The 25,069-nt window shown below is 39.9% G+C and overlaps 1 protein-coding gene across 1 annotated transcript in view; it reads right to left on the reverse strand.

Annotated features, from left to right (window-relative positions):
- ASXL3 (ASXL transcriptional regulator 3) overlaps positions 1 to 25,069 on the reverse strand; it is a 205,530-nt gene that overhangs the window by 179,436 nt on the left and 1,025 nt on the right. The gene's annotated exons all lie outside the window — the stretch shown is intronic.

The raw sequence follows: 25,069 nt of genomic DNA on the forward strand, positions 1-25,069 counted from the left end.
TCAGCATCATAAAACCTGAGCATAGCTGAGAGAAGAGACATGAATTCACGAGTCCTTGAACAGTTTCAAACAGAGCGGCCATTACCTGTACTTACAGATAGGATTCTCTGCAGCTAAAAGATGAATTCTAATGTCCTTGGCAACTTTTCTACACCTCAATTGGTTTCTGATCTTTAAAACACTTAAAACCCGCATTCCATTTGGAAAATTTTACTCCTTTTACGTGGAAAGAAAACAGAGTGTCAGAAACAGAACACATGTACACAACGTTCTAAAAATGAAACCAAAAGAGAGTAGCAATTACTTAAATGATGATGTATATGAAACTTGTAAAACATAAAACGCCTTTTTAATGAATAGCAAAGCATTCCTTCTGCCACGGTAGCAGTAGGCAAGCAGTCTATTGTGTTCAGACTGGTAATTATTAGAAAGTGTGCTGCTGGCATCAACTGAAAATTCTGCTTTCCTATCATTTCTACCACCCAGCCCTGGCTGTTACCTTGGAATGTGACAGCAATTACTCCCGATGAACCACAGCACTTCCCTAACTTCCAGGCTTAAAATGAAGATAACTTTAGGAGGCTGGGAATACGATCAGAGGCCACATTTCCCTTTGTTTTGAGGTCAATCAATTCTCAGAATTTAGGAGTTTTGTTTGTTTTCCCAGCAGTTCTCAAATAAAATAGTTTCAAGACATTCTCTTATCCAAAACTCACTTCTTGGAATACTAATGCTTTTGCTAATATAATTCTCAAAATAGGTCCTCAAAAATTATAGTCATCAGAATACAAAACATAATTATCCTAAATGAGATTTGGTCAAAAACCACAGCGGGAAGCCATCGCACCTCCCTTTTGCTATCCCCTAGAGGGACATCCGGAGCCCATGGGCGGTGCGAAAGATTGTGTGGGTGCTTGACCACTAACTGAAAGCGTGGTGGTCTGTATCTAGGGGCACCTCAGAGGAAAGACCTGGTGGTCTGCTTTTTAAAGAACACAGCAATTGAAAACCTCAGGTGCAGTTCTGCTCTGTAACACCTGGTCTTGCTGTGACTTGGACTTGTCTCAGCAGCCACTGGTTTTTATATCAGTCCATTCATACAAGCTAACGCCACATTCAGGGAGTCCTGATGGTGTGGTCGCTAAAGCACTCAGCTGCTAACCCAAAGATCAGTGGGTCCGCCCACCTGCCACTCCACATGATAAAGACGCAGCAGCCTGCTTCCATCAAACTAGTCTTGGCAACCTGGGGAGCATTTGGGCCCTTGTCTGTGGGGCTGCTCAGAGTCAGAGCAATGAGGTGGCCATGGGTTAGTACAACATGCATGGGGTCAACCGAAATCTCCAGGTCTGTCAACAGCTGCTTCAGAAACCACATCAGCACCCGGTGATGTATTTCCCAAACCTGCTGGACATACATGTATCTTGAAATAAAGTGTTTCTTTCAGTCCCCCTTTTTCAGCCTCTGAAATCTTCTAGGTCCCAAATGTCTAATTATCCACCCAGACAGCTACATTTTATGGTATTACCCATGTTAAAAAAAAAACACTTATCACAATTAAATTTCATCTTTTTAGCTGCAGCTTATTGTTCACACTAATAAAGTTTGCTCCCTAAATCATTCTTCATTGTCTAGCTGCCCACTTCCTCTGCTTGCTGGGTGTCATCCATGCACCCAACAAGCATGACTGATGTGTTCTTCTCCCCCGTCAGCTCTCTGTGACAGAGCTGAACAAGACAATGCAGCAAAGCACTGGGGTTTCACTGGGACCTCCTTGCAGATGGATAGTGACTAGCCAATCAATATGCTGTTGCTATTGATGTTCAGCCTGCTATAAATTCATTTCATTACAGTATTGTCCAGTTCATAATTGTCTATCAGGTCTAAACGACTTTCATAATAGACTTATGTCAAATGACTGGCTGAAATGTACCTCTAACCAAAGCATTCTCCTGATGTAGAAGTCTAGTAATCCTATCAAAATAAATGATTGGTGTTTGGCATGGATTAACTAAAGAGAATCCATAATGCCTTCGTGGGATCACTACTTTCATTTCTAAATGCTCACAGACATCTGTTTAATAATCCACTCTGGAATGTTGCGAAGTGTTGAGATGAAACTCAGTCGTTGGCGATTTCTTTTTCCTTTTGGCATTAAAAAGATAACAACCAATGGCAACTCTTTTCGGAGCAGTTACTCAGCATCAAGATTTAATCCAGTCTTCAGGTAAATGCTTCTAATTGTAATAATAACAACTCTATCATGTGGAGACTATTCTTGAAATCATTTTCTAACATAACAGATGAGACAACTAAGGCACAGAGGAGTTCATTTAGCCTAACCGGAGGCATACAGCTAAAAATGTAAAGAGTCGTGATGTCAAACTCAGCACCCGGGACAACTGTCCACCTGTAGAAATGGATCAGCCGCAGACATTATCAATGACCCCTCTTCCGCCTAGCTGCACGTTCTCTTTGGGCTATGTCATCAAGCTTTTTCTCCATCATTGTTTATGCCAGTGAAGCCACAGAGCTGCTCTGGCTCATTTTTCTTATCATGTCTTCTTATAAAAAAATAAATCTTCATTAGTTTAAAAGAGGTAAATGCCAGTGGAATCTTCTAGTATGAAGAAATCTTGCCTGATGATAAGCTTGCTGCAACTCTGACCTAGAACATTGTCCTAATTTAATGGCAGTTAAACGTAGAGGCCAACCTTAGTCAATTAACAGGGGAAGAGAGGGCTTTCTGCTCACAAGGGTCGTTCTATAGGATCGCTTGAATTAGCTTTCACTCAATGGCAATGCGTTTGGTTTTTGGAGTTCCTCAAAGAAAGGATTTGACTTCCAAATTTGAAGAGAATATTCTCATCTAGACACTTAGACACAGAGTGGTAGTGGAAAATAAGCTCAGTGAAACATTAACAAATATGAATACAGATAAGATACATTTGTTTTGCAACCCTCCACCAAAAGGTAAACATCACATGAAAAATATAACTGAGAATGGTCGGTGAAATAATTCAAGTAGATAATCTTCCCAAGGTCTAACATGATCAACCAAGATTATATACTTTGAACACTGACTTGGAATCTATTTATATTTTAGTGTGAACTAATGATAGATAAAACACGGGTTATTCAAGGCTGTTGAGCTGATCCCAACTCATGGTGACCTCATATATATCACAATTCTAAAAACCAGATTTGCAGATGAAAGGATGATTGGCATTTTATCATGAAAATTGAGATTCTTTATGTGTATCTCCACCCCACCCCTGCTCCCCAAGAACAAGAGACTTAAATGCTTTGTCCAACCATAGGGATATCAATAGTCAAAGCCAGCATGCTCCTCAGGATAACATTCTGAAGCAACAATTGCTGTAGTGTTCCCATAAATATCTTGCACACACATGTAATGTGCACAGTGCTCACAGGAGAGTGATGCACCCGGGGACTGCTATATTTGCAAAATAAACTACAATGTGTCAGATATTTGGGTAAAAATGGGGGCATGAAGAGGCAGAATTTCCACCTTTCAAGAGTCCATACAAAGGATTTGAAGTCATAATAACATTACCTAAAGCTTGTATAATGCTAGACAGCATTTTGCAAAAAATATATATAGGCTGTTCTAAGAATTTGAGTTAAGTAACACATTTAGTCCACAAAATTTACCAAACGTATGTCACTATTTCGTTTTCTCTTTTTTTGTTTTAACAGATGAGACAACTAAAATTTATCTCAAGTTGTTCCCAGGAAAGAAGAACTAGGATTCGAACTCAAGCAATCACCACACCCACTGGTACACACCTATCTGGAGGCTAACCTTTCGTGTCTACATATCAAGGAGCCCAAATGGTGCCAGCAGGTTGGGTTGAACTGCTAACCACAAGGTTGGCAGCACAAATTCATCCGCAGTTCCCCGGGAGAAAGCTAAGACTCTCTCCACCTGCAAAACTGTACAGCTTTGAACTCCCTACACACAGTTATGATGAGATGAAAGTGACTCCGTGGTTGTGACGTCACCTCACTGCCAACAAGTCAATTCTGTAACATACAGACCCGACAGAGCAGGAAAGAACTGCCTCCATTGGTTTCCAAGACTGTAACTCTTTATTGCAGTAAAAAAATGTCATCTTCTCCCCATGGAATGGCTGGTCTGTTGGTTGGCAGTTCAATGCGTAACCGGCTATCTTACCAGGGTAGGTATCTAAATGCACAGAATAAGTGAGTCTCATTTGCTGAAAACAGGAAAAATGTGTTTTGAAATAAAACAATTTATATACACCCAAATACATAATACACAGTCCAGAAAGGGTGCAGCAGAATGAAATACCTACCAACCCCTCCCCCAACACACACACATTGAGACAGTACAAAAATATTTGGACAGTTAAAAATTGTTATACCCTACAGAGTGATAAAGAAACAAAGGCTGAAGTGAGAAACTTAGTCCTTTTTTTTTTACGTTTGTGTATTTAGAAGTACACTTTATTTTAACAGCTTTAACATTATCTATTTAGATGATGCATGTTATACATTGTATAAAAGTGCTCGGGGGACACAATGTGAAGACTCTCCTGCTAGTTCAAACAAAGGTCAGCAGTCAAAGCCACCAGGGGCACTGGAAGAGATTCAAACCAAAACCCAAATCTGGATTCTGATTCATAGGGGCTCTGTAATCCTTACAGGAGCAGATAGGCTCAACTTTCTCCTGTTGAGAGATTAGTGGATTTGAACTACCAACCCCGTGACTAGTAGCCTAAATGCTTACCCATCAGTGTGAAAATTCCAGCAAACAGTGCCACCTAGGAAACTCTAGTGGATGTTCTACTCTTTCCTCTGTGGTAACTGTGAGGGAGAATCAGTGCTATGGCATACAACTTAGAGTGTATATAATTTATGCATATTATTGACATCATGTCATATTTAATAACTGACTTAAAACTCTGTTCCAAACCCAAACAAAAACAAATACCAAGACAATAACAGCTGGAACAAGTGATAAGCCTTATGCTGTAAAGCACACTAGGAATAAATAAGTAGGTAGAATCGAATTTTTTCTAAAATAAAGATGACTCACCATGATCCGAATTCTACCTTGCAGGGCTGGATAGGACAGAGGCTGTACACTGGTGCATATGAGGGTTGGAGGTACAGGGAATCCAGGGTGGATGATATCTTCAGGACCAAGGGTGTGAGGGACGATGCTGGGAGAGTGGAGGGTGAGTGGGTTGGAAAGGGGGAACTGATTACAAGGATCCACATGTGACCTCTTCCCTGGGAGAGGGACAGCAGAGAAGGGGGGAAGGGAGACTCCGGATAGGGCAAGATATGACAAAACAACGATGTATAAATTACCAAGGGCATATGAGGGAGGGGGGAATGGGGAGGGAGGAGGGGAAAAAAAAGAGGACCTGATGCAAGGGGCTTAAGTGGAGAGCAAATGCCTTGAGAATGATTGGGGCAGGGAATGTATGGATGTGCTTTATACAATTGATGTATGTATATGTATGGATTGTGGTAAGAGTTGTATGAGTCCCTAATAAAATGTAAAAGAAGAAAAGAGAAAAAAATGATTAGGGCAAAGACTGTACAGATGTGCTTTATACAATTGATGTATGTATATATATGAACTGTGAAAAGAATTGTTTGAGCCCCAATAAATTGTTAAAAAAAAAATAAAGATGACTCATCATTCAATCAGTGAGGAAAACCTTCCGTGTTCTTCTCAGACGAGTGTGAAGCGGCAGAGCATCCAGATCTATGTGCCAGGAGAAATTCGCTCTGAAGTGCATCTTCGAATAACTATATAAAATGCCTTGCATGGAGTTATTTGATTCTGACCAGTTATGTGCTGAAGAATGACAATGACAATAAGGCTTGTTTTGTCACACTAAATAACATTTTCTCCTGACTCTGGTACAGTTAGACAATAGTATCATCACCTCAGTAATTCACTGGTTTAACAAATATTTACCAAGCACACGCCCCCCAAAATGAAACACAGGACAAACCCTCTGGAAGTTTTTCACTGTCTCTGGAGAACATTAGTCTCTGTTATACTGCAGTGCGGAGGAAGAAGGAAACAAGCAAATCCACTTCCTTAGAAATAGATACAAGCAAAGAAAGAGGGCTAAGAGATGTGACTTCTTCCACGTTCTTTCAAAATTCTAATCTATCTGCATAGAAAAGCTGTCTTGGCCCCCATCCAGCCTAGTTCCAGTGATACATTCTAATTCCCTCTATGAAAGTGGTGGCAACGGTGGTGTTGCTCTTGTCGATGCTGCTGCTGCAGCTGCTGCTGCTCACTAGCAATACTCCAGTAAGAGCCTGGCTATCACCAGTGCAAGTAAAGGATGGGAGGTTTGAACTCACCAACTACTCTGCAGGGGGAAAGACCCGGTAAGCCTCTTTCAGAGAGATTACCGTCTAGGACACTGATGCGCAGTTCTGCTCCCTCCTTGACAGAAGCTTGAGCTGGAGTGTGAGGCTACTTGAAGGTACCCAACCATAAGCAATTTCCAATGATTGCTATCTGATAAGTACTTAATAAAGACCCCCTAAATGAATGCACACAAGAGGAACCAATGACAAGAAAACATGGGTACTCCACATGTATGATGCTGGGTGGATAGCTAACTCCCTTGTCCCTTCTTCTGAAAAAAAGGTATCTTGTCCCTTTTGGGTTTACATGGGAGCTGTCATATTTTTGTAGGTGCCTCCAATCTCGTTACTAATATGAGGTGATTGGTTTTGCCCAAAGGGAGGACCAATCATTGATCTTCTTTAGGATACATAATCCTAAATCTCAGGGAAACTAACCCCAGTTGCTTTCAGGTGATAAGACATGGGATGAGACCTTCAGGTTTGCTATACATGTTTTCTAGGCAAGTGGAAGAAGCCAGGCTCAGGAAACTCCCCTGTACAGAGAGGAGCCTGCACACCTCCATCCTCCTCCCCAGGTGTTATTGACAACCTGTTATTCCCCTTGTACAAGCTGGGTAATCTGAATCCACCCACCCCTCAGAAAGTCCCCTTTTCACTCTACTGGTTCAGGTTGGGATATCGTAACTGAAAACCAAAAACACACTGTCATCAAGTCGATCCCCACTCATAGGGAGCCTGTCTGTGAGTTTCCAAGACCCTAACTCTTTACGGGAATAGAAAACCTCATCTTCTGCCCTAGTAACTTAAGTACCTTGAAAGAAAGAATTAACCATCCATCCCTGAGAGCAGACAGTCCTTAAGACCCTGTGGAGCACAGCTCTACTGTGAAGCACATGGAGTCGCCCACAGCTGAAATCGAACCAACAGCAACTGCTTCCGTTTGAGTTTTTTAACCAAATGTCCACTATCCATGAATGTTTCTTAGACTAATTATTAAAGTCCATTGATGTCTTTCCTGGGGGGGAAAGGGTACAAAATCATTAACAAACATTTCCCAGTCAGATGTGAATTTGTCTAACCTCTTTTAAAGATGGAAGAATAAAAACTCAGCAATTGCCAAAATCTACTTCTTCATCACTGGTAACCCAGATTCCCAATGAACTAGCATTCTGATAAAGCAGAGCGGGGCCCTTTTGTTAAACATGTACTTTAATCCATCATGAGACAATCTCTACAATATTATGCCATTTTGCATCATCAGAGAGTCACAAGGCAAAGCTCTAAGTAATTCTTGTCTTAAAAAGATTTTGCCTAGAATGCTAAGAAATAATAGCTAAAGGGAATAATTCCTAAGTCCTGGGCTATAGAGAGAGGGCTATCAATTAAAAAGAAAAAAAAACATGAAGCAGGCATATAATGATTTTATAGATTTGACCAGAGGTCTCCTACAAGCCAAGAGACATCTGTGGTGTGTGTGACCCTGTTATTAATTGGTGTCACAGGCAAAAAATCAACCGCAAAGATTTATCTTAAAATTAAGTCAAAGATTTCCCATGGGGATTTATCCAAGTCATGATGATACAACTAAAACATCTCCATCAAAATTTACGTTAAATTCTTCTGACAATCACTTTTATACTCTCCTTGAATGGCTTGCGACCCACTGGAGTATTAGTCAAGTTTTCTAAATCTTTCTATTCTACCCCATTCGCTTAGCCCCCCTTTTTAGTCCTGTTTCTTGCACTGTGTGCTAGAGGAACGAAGGCATGATTTGTCATGGCACAAAGCAAATAGAACTGGTTTCAATCAGCCCATTTTTGTTGATATGAAGTGTAGACCAAGTCTTTTTTAGAGACAAGACAGAGTATTCAAATGTGCATGGACCATCCAAAGATTCTTTATAAAATTACATTGTCTCTATGGCTTTCCCGTCTTCCTCACTCGAGATTTTCCCAGTTGAGTTCTGCAAACAACCTGGCTGGGAGCTAATTCTATGAAAGGTCCATGTGTAAGTGTCAAAATGAAGGGAAAAATATTAATTCTGATGTGAGCAAAAGACCTATTTCTCTGGAAGAAAAAGATCCTAAGAGATGCCTATTGACCAACTCTAAGTGAGCATCTACATCAAGTCACACTTGATTTCTCCCCAAGGTTGCCATCTAGCACGAATAAGTTACACTTGAATATAAAGTAGACCGGTGGTTTTCCCCCTTATATTCACCCCACTTCATGTAGAAGACACTAGCCCTACAGGGGAAAAAAATCCTCACGGTACTCGCCATCTATTGGGAACACTTCAGGTACTGTTGACTCCGTTAGCATTCAACTGTAAGAGACACATCTACCTGCTGTAGGTGTATGAAGCACATAGGAGAGCAAACATCTGGGTAATCTGTATTTACTCTGATGCAGGAGAAATGTAAATGCAGAACATATCCTTTCCACACTATTGCAATGTAAAACAGGAAGATGTCTTGTGACTCTAGAAATTCAGAGGTGGCCTTGCTTATGATTATAAGGACTATACACCCAAGAAGGGAGAAAGAGTGGGCTTCTCCTCTCATAAAGAGCTAGTCTCTGAAAGCCATAGGGACAATTCTACCCTGTCCTCGGTGATCACTGTGAATAGACATGGACTCGAGGGCAGTGACTTTTGAGTAAGTGGGATATTTCCACAGAAGACCTAGCACTTTCAAGAAGAAGAATTCACTGGGAAAAAAAATCAATGTCTTCTGTGGATACATTATGATTGACATAGATGTTTATTAATTGGTTATATTTATATAACCAAATGCACTGCCATCGAATCAATGCTGACTCAAAGCAAAGCCCTTATGAGTTTCCAAGACTGCAACTGTTGACAGGAGTAAGAAGCCCAGGCTTTCTCCCACAGAGCTGCTCGGGTTTTAAACTGCTAACCATGTAGATCACAGCCTAACGGGCCACCACTATACCACCAGGGTTCCATCCATACTATAGAAAAAAAATTCCTAGTAAATTCTGGAAGTTATGTTCTGAGTTTTTGCTCCATTATCACAAAAGAGATAAGGGTATACTATTGATGAGTTGAAGGTTTGGCCAAATATTGTTGCTCTGTTTTAAGATGCATACGTTCCACCCCTTCCCTGGGAAATGAATATCTGCAGGCTTTCCAGACCAGTTTTATTTATTTATTTTCCCCCTTTTCCTACATAAACAGGTAGGATACAGTGGGGAATCTCTAAGCGGTTAGGTGTTTCTGTAGACTACATCTACCGAAGAGCAGAAACTGGGGGGAATCAGCCCAAGGGCAACTGAGCCTTTGGTAGGAGGGCAATGTAGACAGGAATCTCTCAGACAGACTGGAAATATAATCCATTAGTGGGGGTTCTCCTTTCTAGCAGCATTCCCATAGGCAGGAAAGAGAGCGAGAGAAAGAAAGGGGTACTATTACAGTGTCTGCTTTCTTTTTCTTAATGGTGTGGAAATCTGGTAAGACCTTTTTAATGAAGCACAATTTGTCTGAACGCGGGAACCTGAACTCATTTAAAATGTCCAGGTGCCCTTTTTCAATCTCTTCAACTATCTTGGAATTTGAGTCCTCGTTAATAATAATTGTTCTACTCTTTCTAGTGAGAAAACTGCCTGCCCCTGAAGACAGGTTGGGAGGAAAGGGAGTCTTTATATGAGGGGTCTTCAAAAATTCATGGGAGAAAAAAAACCTCATTATCTTTAAATTCCACTTTCCCACAACTTTTTGAAGCCCCATCCTAGAAGTCAAAAATATAAAAGAATGATATTCAGATGACACACGAATGAATTTTTTTCTTATTGAAAACTCACTCTTCCTTATTGTTTCCATTACAAAATAATAAATTTTATTTCATTCCTACAGTTCATATTTTTCCTCTTGTGGAATCCAGAAAAGCACATTTTGAGCTTCTTCTTACCATAAAACGCCCAAAACTATTCCCCACCAAAGAGACAGATTCGTGCAAAGATGGACTGAGCGTAGGGTATTGACTGGACTAATGAAGAAATGTTCTTACTCTCACCCATTTAAACTTTTATACCAAAGCATACATTCTGGAATGGAGTATTTCACACACACAATTTTAGTGCAATGGGGAGAAAAAGAGGACTTCATCCTGTTTACCTTACCAGACTCACTGAGCAAGTACATGCACATTAATGTCATGCTAAACAAACAAACCAATTTAAGTGAAATTAAAACACCTGCTTTCTCATAAGAGTGGTATCTCTCAAGGTAGGCTGGGAAGCACAATGATCCACACCAACTCCCCAATCTGTGGCATTCAAACGAAGGCTCGTTTCTCACTACATGGCCAACCAAGAACGAGGTTGACCAGATATCTAACTCATACCGTCATATCTGCTTCTGTCATCCACACAGCAAGCAAATAAGGTATACTGCATACTGGTTCTCAAAAAGTTTCAAGTTGGAGATAACAAAACACCCACATACATAATCATGCCTACCTTCCAGGAGTCAAAGACATGCAATCCTAAAAGGGGAAATGAAATCACCGTCTACCAACCTGTTGCTCCTAAGGGAATGGCTGGCTGTCCATATGCTACAGACAGAGAAATGCTACTTCGAGTTAACATAGATATTGTTGTCCACTGTGGTCTCTGTCCAACACTATCAATGATGTATGCACACACATACACAAAATAATAGGGAAACAATACATGCTATTAATGTTCTTTCTCTTTTTCCATAACCCATTCTTTAGAGTGACACCTTTATATGCATAAGAGTTTCTTCTTGCCCCAAAGCTGCCTACCTCTGTTAATCACACTTGAGAGAATCAACGACAGGTTTTCATGAAAAGGTGGACTGAGTTTAGAGTACAAGCTATCACACAAGAGCCTCATTCTCCACGGTAGCTTGTTAACAAATGAAAACAAACCTGTTTAACTTCATAAATCCAACATTTCCGACCAGGGAGCTGAGCCGAGTAAATAGTGAATTCAGAAGCAAAGTAGAAGCGTTAGGTGAAAAAAAGGAAGCGCAATGTATGCAGACATCCACCGAATCTTGTCTGCCCTTGAGAGAGCCCATCGACTTCCATCCGCGACTGAAACTTGCTGTGTGAAGGTAGCTCTGGCTCCGACAGGCGGTACAGACATATAAAAACTTGAGAAAAGGTGAGAATAAGGAGATTACACGTGCTTATGCTTAACAGTGCCTTTGTTTCTCTTTCTCATCCCTTCATTAAAGAACCTGGTGGATCTGGGCTAAATACGTTAGCCTCTTTAAATACAATAGAGCTCTGTGCAATGGGGGCCAGGAGTAAAGATCAACTCAGCAGCAGCTCCACCTCCATGCAAACAGAAAGGGTGTGGACAGATGTCTACAAGATTTGGGGGGAAATAAAACAGGTGAAGAAGAGATGTTCTGAAGCACCATCTTTGTTAGATCAATAAAAAGAAAGGGCAGCAATAAAACCATGCTATCCTTCGAATTCTACGGGAAGGACTCATTATCTGCTGCTGACTGGATCTCAATTTTCAGAGGGATGAGTGAGGATGTACTCTATAGAGAAATTGGCTTTCCTTAGCTACCATCTTCGAAGAGCCATGATCAATTCTAAGAAGAAAACTGGTATTTGAGACTGAATAAAAATTGTAAGTTGGATCCAGAAAGTACCTGACAATTTCATCCAGAAATATATATTTTTAGAGAGTTAAGACCTAAATAGTACTCAGATTTTTAGTTGTGTTAACCCATGGTATAAACATTATATATAGGCTATTTATATGTCATGGTTAAAAAAAAAAAAAGCTGGTCTGTGGGGGAAACAGAACAGGAACTATGCATGGCAACATCTAGCCTCTAAATCAGGAAAGTAGGCTTCAGGGAGAGCTCCATCCAGTAAAAACAGAACTAAAGACAGCTTTAGAATTCTTGCAATGACTGTTTCTTTTATTGTTGTTGTTCCAATGTAAAACAAAGATCATTAACATAATACCAGAAAGAATGAAGGAGAAAGTACCTACATTGGTGCAGCTTAAGGTCTGGGACTCTAATGTTAGGCAAAGCTGGATTGGGGCTGCTAATCATCAGATCAGCAGTTCGAATCCACCAGCTGCTCCGCAGGAGAAATAAGGGGCTTTCTAATCCAGAAAACAGTCTCAGAGAACCACAGGTACACATCTGCACTTTCTTAAAGGGTTGCAATGAGTCAAAATTGGCTTGATCGCTGTGGGTGCTGAATTCCTCAACTTACTAGCAAAGCAAGTTAATACACCTTTCTCAGTAGCAAGCATGATGATCGTCATCATGAATTTTCTCAATGTACCTTCCATCTGCCTGTAAGTGGTGCTTCTGGGAAACGTTTACCTGCTCCATGTCATTGCTGTGTAGGACTCAATCATAGAGGGTGTAGCAGCCACTGAGATTTGTCTTGTTTTGTTTTTTAAAAGATACATCCTCTTTATGCTATGGGGATAGGCTTGAAGAACATGGGTGTGCAGTTAGTGACCAACTTGCCCAAGACTTGGCTTGAATCCCTACCTGCTATAGGAAGTCAAGGAAAAACCTCAAAACCAAAGATGCATTAAAAGCAAAGAGCTTGATGGCATTTTCTACATCCCTACCCACGCCCACAACTGTGCAGGACCCTTGGATTTATTACAGGGGTCTTTTTGTTTCAGTTTGAGTTAAATCTATGCCACTTGCCACTATAAGAAATTCAACTAACAGACTCTCTACATCTCAATTTCCTCGTTTGACAAATGAAAAATTTATTGCAATGTTTCCTGGGTGTGCTCTCCCAGGATCAAGTGCGACAAGGCATATATGAGGGGCTTCAGAAATCTGTGGGGAAATTCTTTAAACAATTTAAGCCCAATTTTCCAACAACTCTTTGAAGCTCCATCTTGCAGCAAGTTTAGTCCAGTGACACTCTACTACAGATAATTGATACACTGAAAGTATCCTCTGATGACATCAACCGGCACACACACACTACCACACTCTCAAGAAGGAGAGTCTATGACACCAAACTTGGGAAGATCTTACTCACATGCATAAAGGGAGTATATTTAATTTATGAACATTTACAATCTGTGTGAAGACAATGCTTTAGAAAATCAGCTAGAGTAGTGTGCCTCATTAAACAGGTGAAACTATTACTGTTTGGCTCCTGGATTTCTACTACAAGACAATGTACTGAGTTTCTCTTTACATTTACACAGATGAATTTAACTCTGGCCCTAAGGTTTGTTTGTTTTCTTTTTTCAAAGGTCAAGTTCCACCTTATTTTGTTCATGGGCAACCAACATATTAATGGCAGGAATAGTCTTTTCCCCCCTACTTTTAGTTGTGATATAAAAGTTATGATATATACATTCTACAAAATTTATTACCCTCAAAAAATAAATAAATAAAAGGTACTACGGGTGGGCTGAAAATAAACAGATTTTCAAGATCCACTTGTCTAATTGATTTTTGGAAAATCTGGTTTATTCTCTGAATTGTACAACTTAGCAAGTGTACAATATAGAAATTAATCAGGGGGCATACGTTTTAGGGAGAAACTGCTCTTCATTTCTACACATCCGTTGAAAAGGTTTTTTGAAAGCTTAGCTTACACAGCTCCCTGAGACATCGTCTTGAACTCATTTATTTAACTCAACTATAATCAGCACCAACCTAATGAGAGGTAGCATATCAGGCACGTGGGAGGCCACAGTAGTCACGAGAGTGAACAACAAATGATAATACAATGTTCTGACTACAAAGTGCTTTGGGAGTAAAGAAGCTGAAAGCTGAAGGTGGCCTAGGAATTTATCAGATAAAAAGAAAGCAAAGTGTGGGGAGAGAGTATTTTACCAAGAGAAGCAATAACATGTACAAAGATCAAACAGAAAGAGGAGACAATGTGATCAATTTAAATGAAAGACTTTATAGTGCTTCCATGGGACTGGAGTTTAGAAGAGCAGTGGTTGAGGAATCTGACAACACAAGAGATGGAGGCAGGAGACTTATTTAAGGGTTACTGAACCACGTGGAGACTACAGTTAGCATAATGAGAAGCCACTATAGGCTTCAAAGAACTATTCTGACTATTCAAAGTATTCTAAATGTTCTTCTTTAGCTCTTCCATGTGCACTCTCTAGCCTTCTCCCCCCAGCTCTGTGCCCAGGAAGCAGAGTCTAGGAATCTCCTCAATGGAGTTCCCCTTTCTTCTGCTTCTTAGTAAGTTCAACCAACTAGAGATGAGAGAATTGAAGAGAAAAGTGAGTCAGAGTACTGGTTTCCATGGGTTCCCCGGGGCCAGAGTGAGGGCTGGCAGTAACTGTGTTCCACTACTTCAGCAGAAAAACCACAATCACTGCCATGGAGTCAACACTGACTCACTGCCACCCCCTGTGGGTAACTGTTTACAAGAGTAGGAAGCCCAGACTCTCTCCTGTGGGGCAGCTTTGTGGGTTTGAACTGCTGACCAATGGGAATCACGGCCCAACTTGCATCACTAGGGAGAAATTTCTGTCCGGCAGTTTTCCCCTATAATGTCCACACACAATGTTGCAGCCCCTTGCCCTTTTTGACCATTCCTTTCGAAGGGAGGTAACAGCTTTCTGCTTGAGCCATTTCTGAAATGCCTTATTCTCCTTTGTTCTCTTTGCCTTCACTTTCTTACTCTTTTAAGATGATGCCGCCTGTTCCCTGCTGGGACTAAGATGGACATAAGGAGATAAAAAAGGCAACAATTATGTACACTCTGAAGCACAAAGCAGAACAAATGGAGCCAAATCCACCCATAATCATAAACATTTAAGACACAAATTTAAATTGTGGAACTTTAAGAACAAAGAAAGCATGTAACAACTGTCAGACACACAAAAGGATTCTTCCAAAAAAGAACTAACCTCAAAACAGACCTCGCACCACATCCCATAATCCAATGAAAAACCAATTCCAAACTATTGATAATAAACACACACACACACACCCCTCACTATATACTCTTTTATAACCAGCTAATGTATCATTTCAATTATAATTCAGAGGTAAGCACATCATTCAGGGATATTTTTTCCTACAAAATTTCTCTTTTTTTTTAAAATGCATGCTCAACTTTGTGATAGTAGCACTTTGTGAATTATAATCTCCCTTCTTGAGGGATCATGCTTCCTAATTTTACCTCCTTCTGTAAATCCAGATTAACCGTACTCAGGTTTGCTTACAGATTAACAGTACTCAGGTTTATTGCATGTGGTTGGGAAGGCTTGGCGTGAGGATGGGGAAGTGGGGGTGGCAATTTGCTAATAATATTTTATCCTTTTCAAAATAGTCTAACTGCATTTGAGGCTATAGTTATCTAAAAATAAAGTTTTATAAAAAGGGCTTTATTTCTTTTTTTAAGGTGAGTAGAAAAACAAAACCGTTTTCAAAGTGAAAACAAAAAGGGTTCATTCCAGAAACTTTACCTTTAAAAATGTAGTCAAAGGCAATTTAGTAAAAAAGAGTGTTATACAAGGGATATCACTGAGCATAGTCGATAAATATATTTATGAATATAAATAATTACTGTTAAGAGTAATCAGTTTTTTAGTTATAAAGAAAACGTAAGTCTTAGAGTATAAACAAGAGCTCCGATGGGAGGTTTCTCAGGTTCATCATGGGCAAAGCATGCTAGGGCCTTCATAGTGTTAAGGACAACAATTATCTACCCCTATGTTTTTAATGTGCTGCTTGTATTTTAAAGGGTTTCTCAGGACAAGAGAACCTTGGTGATGCAGAGGATAACTACTATTCTGTCTACTGAGAGCTCACTCATTTGAAACCCACCAGAGGAAGATGTGAAAGTTTGTTTCCTTATTTAAACTTAAAAACCCATTGCTTTCAAGTCAATTCCAACTTAAAGTATCTCTGAATATTTACAGCTTTGAAAATCCTGTGGGGTAGTTTTACTCTATCCTATAGGGTTGCTACAGAATAAACACACTGGCAATGGTACAATGGGTCCCGTGATCAGTTGAATCTTAGAGGCAATCACAGAAGCTGATGCAAGATGACAATGGCCACTCTCCTTTATTCCTCCAGCAACTAATCTCTGAACAATATGCACAAACCAACCTTAGAACTCTGAACAACCACACAGGCATTGGACAGGCATGAAACCATTACTGGTTACTGTAGTAAAGCATTTAAACAAGGTGAGCTATTATTATTATGATTCTGTAACTTTGGAAATTATATGATTTTAATGGAACTATACTACAATAAAACAAAGGTAATCACTAAGTTTTTCGGCAGAGAAATGTCTGAATAAGATCAGAGTTTTTTGTAGAAAGATAAGAGTATGCAAGAATGGGGTGGGGGGGGGGGAGGATCAAAGAAGACCAGGTTACTTTGTAAATGGTTGTTATTGTTTGAGCTCATTGTTGCAACAATTGTGGCAACCCATTTCCTTAGGAGTATTCCTCTTTCTCTTTTTCCTGGAGCCTCTCCTTTAACAAGTCTAATGTCTCTCCAGTGACTGGGCTCTCCAGATGCAAAGTATGTGAGATGAAATGTATCACTTGCCCATCTAAGGAATAGTGAAGCTCTACTTCTTCCAACATAGATTTGCTCATCCTTCTGACACCAATTCTTCATCACACTTCCTTATTCGTTGTTCACCTTTTGCAATGATTATGAGTAACTGAATATGCCATGACTTGGGTCAGGGGCACAAGGTCCCCAAGGTGGTAACTAGATAAATTGTAATGAATAAAAAGAAGGGGGCAGGGGGAAGAAGCCTACATTTAAACTATATTTAGGAGACAGAACTGACTACTCTCCAGTAGTTCAGTGTTTTCATGTTATTATAACGAAGGAGGAGCTTCTGACTCATAATGGATGATGCACCATCACCCCAGCCTATGCCATCCGAATAATCATTCCTACGTGTGCCTCCACTGTTGCAGCCACTGTGTGGATACATCTTATCTTATCCACTTCTTCACTGCCTTTCTTCTTTCCCAAGCATGATGTTCTTCTCCAGGGACTGGTCTGTCCTGATATCACGTCCAAAGTATATTAGACAAAGTCTTGCGATCCTTGTATTCAACAAGCATTCTGGCTGGACTTCTTCTGAGAAAAACTTGTTTGTCCTTTTGGCAGTCCATAGCACTTTCAACATCCTTCTCTAGCACCATAATTCAAACACATTGGTTCTTCTTTGGTCTTCCTTACTCAATGTCCAACATTCTCCTTTCACACACATATACAGCAATTAAAAATACCATAGCTAGGGTCAGGAGCACCTTAGTCCTCTCAAACAACATCCTTGCTTTTTTTAACACCTTAAAAGAGGTCTTGTGGCTCAGATTTGCCCAATACAATGAATGCATCCTTTGACCAAGTGTTGACTGCTGCTTCCCAGAGCAGTGTTTATGTATATACATAGATAGGTCCCTCCCACACGGCAAAGCTGATTTAGTCTTCTCTGAGTACCCAATGCATGGCTTGTGAATGGGAGGTGTCTGATAACTATTGAACTACACTGGATAATTTCATTTGAAATAGCTACAGTTTGAAGGTAGAAACAATAAAAATTGTTAACAAAGTCAGAAACTTGGGGGAGAGATCAGAACAGAGATCTCATCACAGTGTCCAAGGTACGTACCCTGAGGTTAAGAGATGGAATCACACGATACTGAACATGTTGTTGGTATGAAGGGCCATCAAATGAAAACACTGCCTGCTCCTGCACCCTCCTAATGACTGTTCCTCCAGTTGAGCCCACTCTTGTGGCCACTTGTGTCAGTCCATCTTGTCCAGGGCCTTCCTCTTGTTCACTGCTCCTCTACTTTACCAAGTATGATGTTCTTCTCCAGGAACTGGTCTCTTCTGACAATGTGTTCCAAGCATTGGCCATGGCCATAATTAACCTGTCCTTGCCTTTTTGCTAACTCTGTGGAGCCCTTTCCTTCTGCAAAAGTACCCCAGCCCAGCAAGCTTTGACCTGACCAGATGTGACCCACTAAGCAGGCTTCAGAAGGGCAGTCACAACTTTCAGGTCACCCCAGAATGCTAGTACTTCAGATAGGGAAGCAAACGTCCCCGGAAAGAAGTAGCAAGAACAACTTGGAAGACATTGGAAACTGGGAAGTATAATGAGCCATTTCCTGTCAAGAATCATAACCCTACCCAAAGGCATATTCATGACCATCCCTCTGAAGCTTGTTATTCATAATCCCCCCCAATTTACTTACCAGTATATACCTATAAAACTATAAAAGCCCCCCATGTTCCCCTCAAGAACTCATTTATCCAAGTCTGCTCATTGCTCCATCAATTAAAGTAGATCTTTCCTGTTTCACTTTCACCGAGTCTCCATCTTTGGTTTTCAGCCCGACTGAATCAAGACTTGGGTTCGTAACACATTTAAACAAATGACATATGAGTTCATGAAAAAAAACTAAAACAAATAAACAACAGCCTCACCATATCATGCCTTCTCTAAGGGTGGGTACAAAACAAGCTCAAGCTCCAATATCCATTTCTAATTCGTGGAAAAGAGTAAGCACATCCTAATGCATAACAGTGAATGAAATCTTGGAAAGTCACCTATGTTCTGAAGACAATGAAGACAGTTCCCTGCCCTATTATTCCCTCTTTTAAGACACAGACAATAAATTCAGAGATCAACTGTTGCATAACTGCAGAGAATAGAATACAAGCTCAAAATAAATTCCAAGTTTGCAATTATTTTCCCTGTTACTGGGAAAATATCTTCTCTAAAAAGTGTAATTTAGTTTATTCTGGACTGAGTTACACTAAGATGCAAAATATGCTCATGGTAAATAATTGTGCCATAAATTGTATTCCACAATTGTACACTTAGAAAAACCATGCAATGCCCAAGCTTGTCCACTAAGGATAAATTACCCTGCCTTGGAGAATTCCTTCAGGTTCTAAAAGTTCTACCAAAGCTAAGGTCTTGGGTGTCATTTAAGTTATATATTCCAGCTATTAAAGTCAGTGTTCTGACAAGCCCTTTGGCTCTATCTCCAGGGCATGAATTTGCCTTGAAACGACATTAGAATGTGTCAGAGGGCTACATGTCAATCAACCCAGAGAAGTGCCTAGTCCCAATTTGGTGTTGTCAGTGCTGACATTAAAACCAGCAACAGTTAATTGTTAGCCCTTCAAGTGGGAATATTGAGGGAAGAGGAGAGGTAGAAGTCTAAGTTCAAGCTGATAAAGCTGTTAATTGCTACCCTTTTATGGAAATTTGTTTAATAATGAAAACAATGTGGCTAATCATAGAATGTTTCTATTTGTTCCCTAAGGGCTCTTCATGGAAAGTTTCAGTCAGGGCTAGATTTCAGCAGCTACCAACTGTGCGGGGACAATAGCAGAACAATCAAGTCACTCAGTGCAGGCAACTAGCTGAAAGTGGTTCTATCCAGATGCCCCCTCCTCCTGGGCCCATAGGGAAGAAGACAGGATCTGATACTGATAGAGATAGTTCTTTGGAGGAAAAATTGGAAATTAAGTAAAATTAATGTCACGCAGAATTTTTATTAAAAAAAGTGGGAAAAAAAGCTGACAATCTGAAAGGCAGGGGCACATCTGTTGTAGGCAAGATGTTTGCTATGCCTCAATGCCACCAATCCACTCAATACATCCATTAAGATTCCCGCCTTGGCTTCTTGTTGCTGTGTTTAAATAACTCAGAAGGGAAGCACAGAATAAAAAACATTTTTTTTAAATGATACTATAGAATCAGGCTACATCCCAGGCCTGCTACTTAAAGAGTAAGTTAGTGATATTGGGCAAGTCACTAAACCATACTGGAGGCAGTTACTTGTAATAATCACAGCTTGCCTTGCTGATCTGCAGAGAATATTGTGGGGGAATCAACAGAGGGTCGTGCACACATCGTCGACAAATGCCATAGAGATGACTGAGTTTCATATTGCCTCGTCTTTAACATCAGTTTTGTTTTCAAGACTTTAGTACTAAGTAACACTCCCAGGTGTCATTATATCGCTGTACAAACATAACATTCAAGTTGTTTTGTTTTTAATTCCCTAACCACTACCACCTATCCCACTAGCCCCATGTGATCAGTTCCAAGGTCAGGCTGACTTAAAATAACTTTAAACCCCTCCCCAATTTGATCACAATCGAATTTTCAATTTCAACGCAGTGTCCACCTCCCTAAGTCTTCTGCTCATCCCACCCAGAACCCATCCCCTCACCTGACAGTACACCTTCATGCATGCACGGCACTCTTCCCAGAATGATGTCCTCTGTCACCTCACTCATATTTCAAGGCCAACTCAAGCTTCACCTAATCCATTAAGCCTTTCGTGATGCCACCACATTGGTGTTTCCCTGCTAGAAATCTGTACACCTCCACCTGTTTCCTCATCCCTGTGACAGCTACAGGTGGTGTCTGCCCAGTCGTCCTCCTGTATTTCTGGTCTCTCATGAACGCCACTCTCCTGTGAGGATGGGTTCATCTTTGTATTCTCCCAGCTTCTGAACGTCCTGGAGTAGCCCTCCAAAGTTTTAGGGGCCATATTTCACACTTTCATTTGGGTTGCCGAAGTGTTGAAACTATTCAAAAATTAAAATAAATTTAATGACTTTGTGAGTCAGCTCACCTTATGGGGAAAGTTAGTTAGAGGTATAATATAATTCCACAAGTGTAAAAGTCACCTCTTCTCACCTCTTCCCTTTCTGACATCCAAGAGATCATCCATGACCAGAGAAATTGAAAAAGAAAGAGAAAGGCTCATAAAAGAATCAATCCTTAAATTCCGTTTCTTGTCAGTAGGATTAACAACCTAAACATTAAGCCTACATCCACAACTCATTTCAAACACATTTTTCCCTGCTAAAAATCTCTCCCCTGCCCCCTCCTACACACAGGCTTAGAAATTGTTCAACTCTATTCTAATTGCAAAATGACAATTTAGGTTCTAAAAACATAAAGATATGCTGCTATGTGTTAATCAGAGAAAACAGCTGACTCACACCAATTGAAATTTGTTTTGAAAATAAAACTCAACTTGCCCAAGTATGTTAGCCAAGCTCTTAAGCCAGTGAGCATCATCACAATTAAGGCTCATGTTCACTTTGGGGACTGTGACCCAGACCCCAAATCTTCACCTACAAGCCAAACACTGTTAGCACAATGACTACATGCCAAAAGCAGCACCAATCCCTACCCCAATATCCTCATCGTTCAGGAAAAATTATACTTACCTCTAAAATACAAAGAAAAACAAAAGGCAAGGCAGCCAGCAAATTAGCAATTATGAATTGTTTTCTATTTTAATAGCTACCAGTTACCATTCTGTCGTGTTTTATGAAACCCTAATAGTTTATTTAGAATGTAATGCATTATGCAAATGAGTCTTTATTGTGCAAAAGATTCACACAGGTTTCCTTTAATTAATAAATCCCACTTGCTTAATTTTTAATAAACAGGACTTCGCAAATTTTGATTTACTTACAATCTTCAGTAACCCTGCTGTGGCGTAAAATAATATGTACCTGGTTGTTGTTTTTAATTCCCCTAAAAGAAGACACTGTAGCATTATATATATATACATTTTCTCCTCCAAAGGTCACCTTGAACTACCAGGAAAAAGAGAGACAAAAAAACTGATATTCAGTATCTACATGAATGTATCTAAACCTCAAGCAAATAAATCTGTCCTGCGACCAAGCACAAAGCTATTGAAGAAACTGGAGAGATTTATTTTCAGGTGCCACTGAGACTAAACAAAGATTGGAAAGAATAAAACAAATACAAGGAAACTCAGGGAACAAATTAATACATTTGGAACCATTACCTTAACAGCAGCATTCCCTACAGAACACAGTGATGAGACTCTCACAGAGCACTCCTCAAAGCAACATTCTTGCATGTCAAAAAGAGAGAATTAGTGTAGAATAAATATAGAAATAACAGTATGGTCGGTGTTAAGCCAGTAACAAAGAAACCCCTCCGTGCCATAAAACAAAGTCCTGTCAATTCCCCCACCCCCCCTTTTTTTACAAAGAAGCATGAAGATCCTTTCACAATGGTTTAAACTGTATTTATAGTAACAGACTGAAGACTTGAGATAAAAGTCAAAGGGATTAAAGTCAGAGTCCCAGCTCCACATGAGTGATGGTTTTGATTTTTATTCTTATTGTGGTCTACAAATATTAAGACAGAAGATACGTCCATGATTTTGTGGGATCCTTTGAGACTCTACAACCTTAGAGGAGCAAATAAAACAGCTGAAAATGCATCTGGTTGGGGAGCAGACTCCCTATTAAATGGCAGTGCTCAGAGTAACAACCACAACTGCAGAAGGCCATGGGGGAGGGGAGAAAGCTAAAAAGGCAGAAATTTCTGCAACTGATGCAGGGCAGAAAGCAATATATATATATGGAGAGATTTGGTATTTATTGTGCTTAAATGGCAGGCTGTTAGGGATCATTTCATTTCTGAAACTACATGGACATTTTATCACCATTCCTGCTTCCGTCAGCTGAGTGAGCCCATCCCATGCACACACAACATACTTCTAGGGAGAAAATGGTAGATTTTGATAACTGTGTCTATAGCTAACAGAAATCCCTGGAGTTCTCCGGGGCAGAGTTTACAGATTTGTAGACCATATACTTTGCCCACAAAGAAAGAGGTGGAAAAAAAAATGTGGCTGCTACCGGAAAGTTCTCAGTTACTCTACAAAGAACAGTTCTTCCATATATATTTGTTTTCTTTAAAGATGGATGCAAAGCTACATTTAAACATAAGCTTTAGGTCCCAGTTCAAAAAAATCATTTTTGCATTTCCTCAGTTGAGGTACTCTTTCAGGAAACACACACACACACACACACACACACACAAGATCTCAGATCATTTGTACTAACTGGAAGGTTATTCTCAATGTTGATCTGGGGACTCTCCTTTTAGTTCACATATTGCAATAGCCACTTACAAAGTCATGGCTCTCAATCCAACCTTGAGTCATTACTTTCTAAAATCAGTCACCAAGATGAACATTTGGTGGAGAATAAGTTATAAGTCCTAACAAAAACAAAAATCATCAGGAGCATTGTAAAACTGTAAAATGACATTACAGTCTTCTGATTACACTAAGGCGGTAAAAAAAAGGTAGCCCTTTCTCAGTATCAATTAAAATATGTTATTGAGCAAGTCTGGAAGAGAGCTTTCAAGTTCATATGCATTCACAGGATCAGAAGAAAAACATGAAGAAAAAAAAGGTCACAGTTATCCAAGTGGGTCTCCTTTTTCACAAAATAAGTTGAGAATTACAAAGCCACTTTTACAATACACAAATTTCTGGAAAAGATGTTTGCAGTGCAATTACTAACCATTTCATTCAGGATTTTATTTCAACTGTCACATTTTAAACATGTATACATTTGTACAACTACCGGGAGAAAATAGCTTGAACCAAATTGAAAAATTACCATAACTACTAGTTCAATATGTCTGGTTAAAATAGAGACATCTGGTCTATCATTAATTCTTTTGTGTTGATGACTCCTAGTGTCTTTTCCCATCAATGAACTTCGCTAGAGAAAAATCCAACTTTTAACCAAAAACTATGGCTTACAAATCTATTTCAAGACGTATCGATACAGATATGTTATGATTAGAATACAAAACAAAGCACAGTATTTTCGGTAATGGTAACATTTACTGACTGAACACAAACAACTAGTCTTAAATTCCATGAGAATCGTGTTACGTGTTAAATAATTCTCTGCAGGCAGATATAGCCAATTCATGAATCATTATTTTAAAATATTTATAAGTCAACTCCTTGTTCACTTGTTTAAAATACATACACTGTCACTCTATAATAATACTTGATTGCCACTCCAAGAAAGCTGAATAATGCATTTTCCGGAGCCTTGCACACCCTGAATTAATGGCCGAGCAAACAATAAGTAACGTACTCTGCGCTAGCAAAAACTCAGCGATAGCATCCATCTGACATCTACTTCACACTTTCCTGGCATCTTCCCCATGAACTAAATTTTCTCTCCCAGATGCAGTTCATTAGCGAATGACTACCACCTGCCCATTCATTCACAGAGATTGATTTAGTGATTAACACAACTACAGATAAAGGGGGAAATGATAACACCCGGCACCACAGCATTAAGAGATGAAGTTAAAGGGCCTGGACACTCCCGCCACCAATAACTAGATTACAATTAAAAAGGACTTTTACCACTTCCTCGAAAGGCGATAGGGCCAATGATCTAAGAGCCTCTGCAAGAATCCAGAGATATCAGCAAGGCCCTTCAACCAAACTCAGATAATTACTTTTGACAAATGTTCTCCATAACAGTTACTCAAACGTTTTGAAAGATGATCACAGGTACAGTCAAACAATCTTTGCGAAGTCAACCCTGTAACGTGTCCAGGGATCGGCCTCTCCCCTCTCCCAGCCTCCCCTTTTGCAGACAGTCTGTTCGCTTTTGGCCAATTTATAGCAGAGAGTAAGTTGGAGAATAAATATTTAATTGATGCAGTCAAAACCCTGAAAGGCTCAACTTCAAATGTAATGCCTGGCATTCCCCGGAGACCCACTGTACAGAAATATCTCTTTAAAAAAAATCCTTTTACAGCTGTCCTTGAAGAGAAGAAAAACATATACACATGAATTAAACCAAAGGCGCCGCCGCCCC

Source organism: Tenrec ecaudatus, chromosome 15 (assembly GCF_050624435.1).
Source record: "Tenrec ecaudatus isolate mTenEca1 chromosome 15, mTenEca1.hap1, whole genome shotgun sequence".
Taxonomy (NCBI): domain Eukaryota; kingdom Metazoa; phylum Chordata; class Mammalia; order Afrosoricida; family Tenrecidae; genus Tenrec; species Tenrec ecaudatus.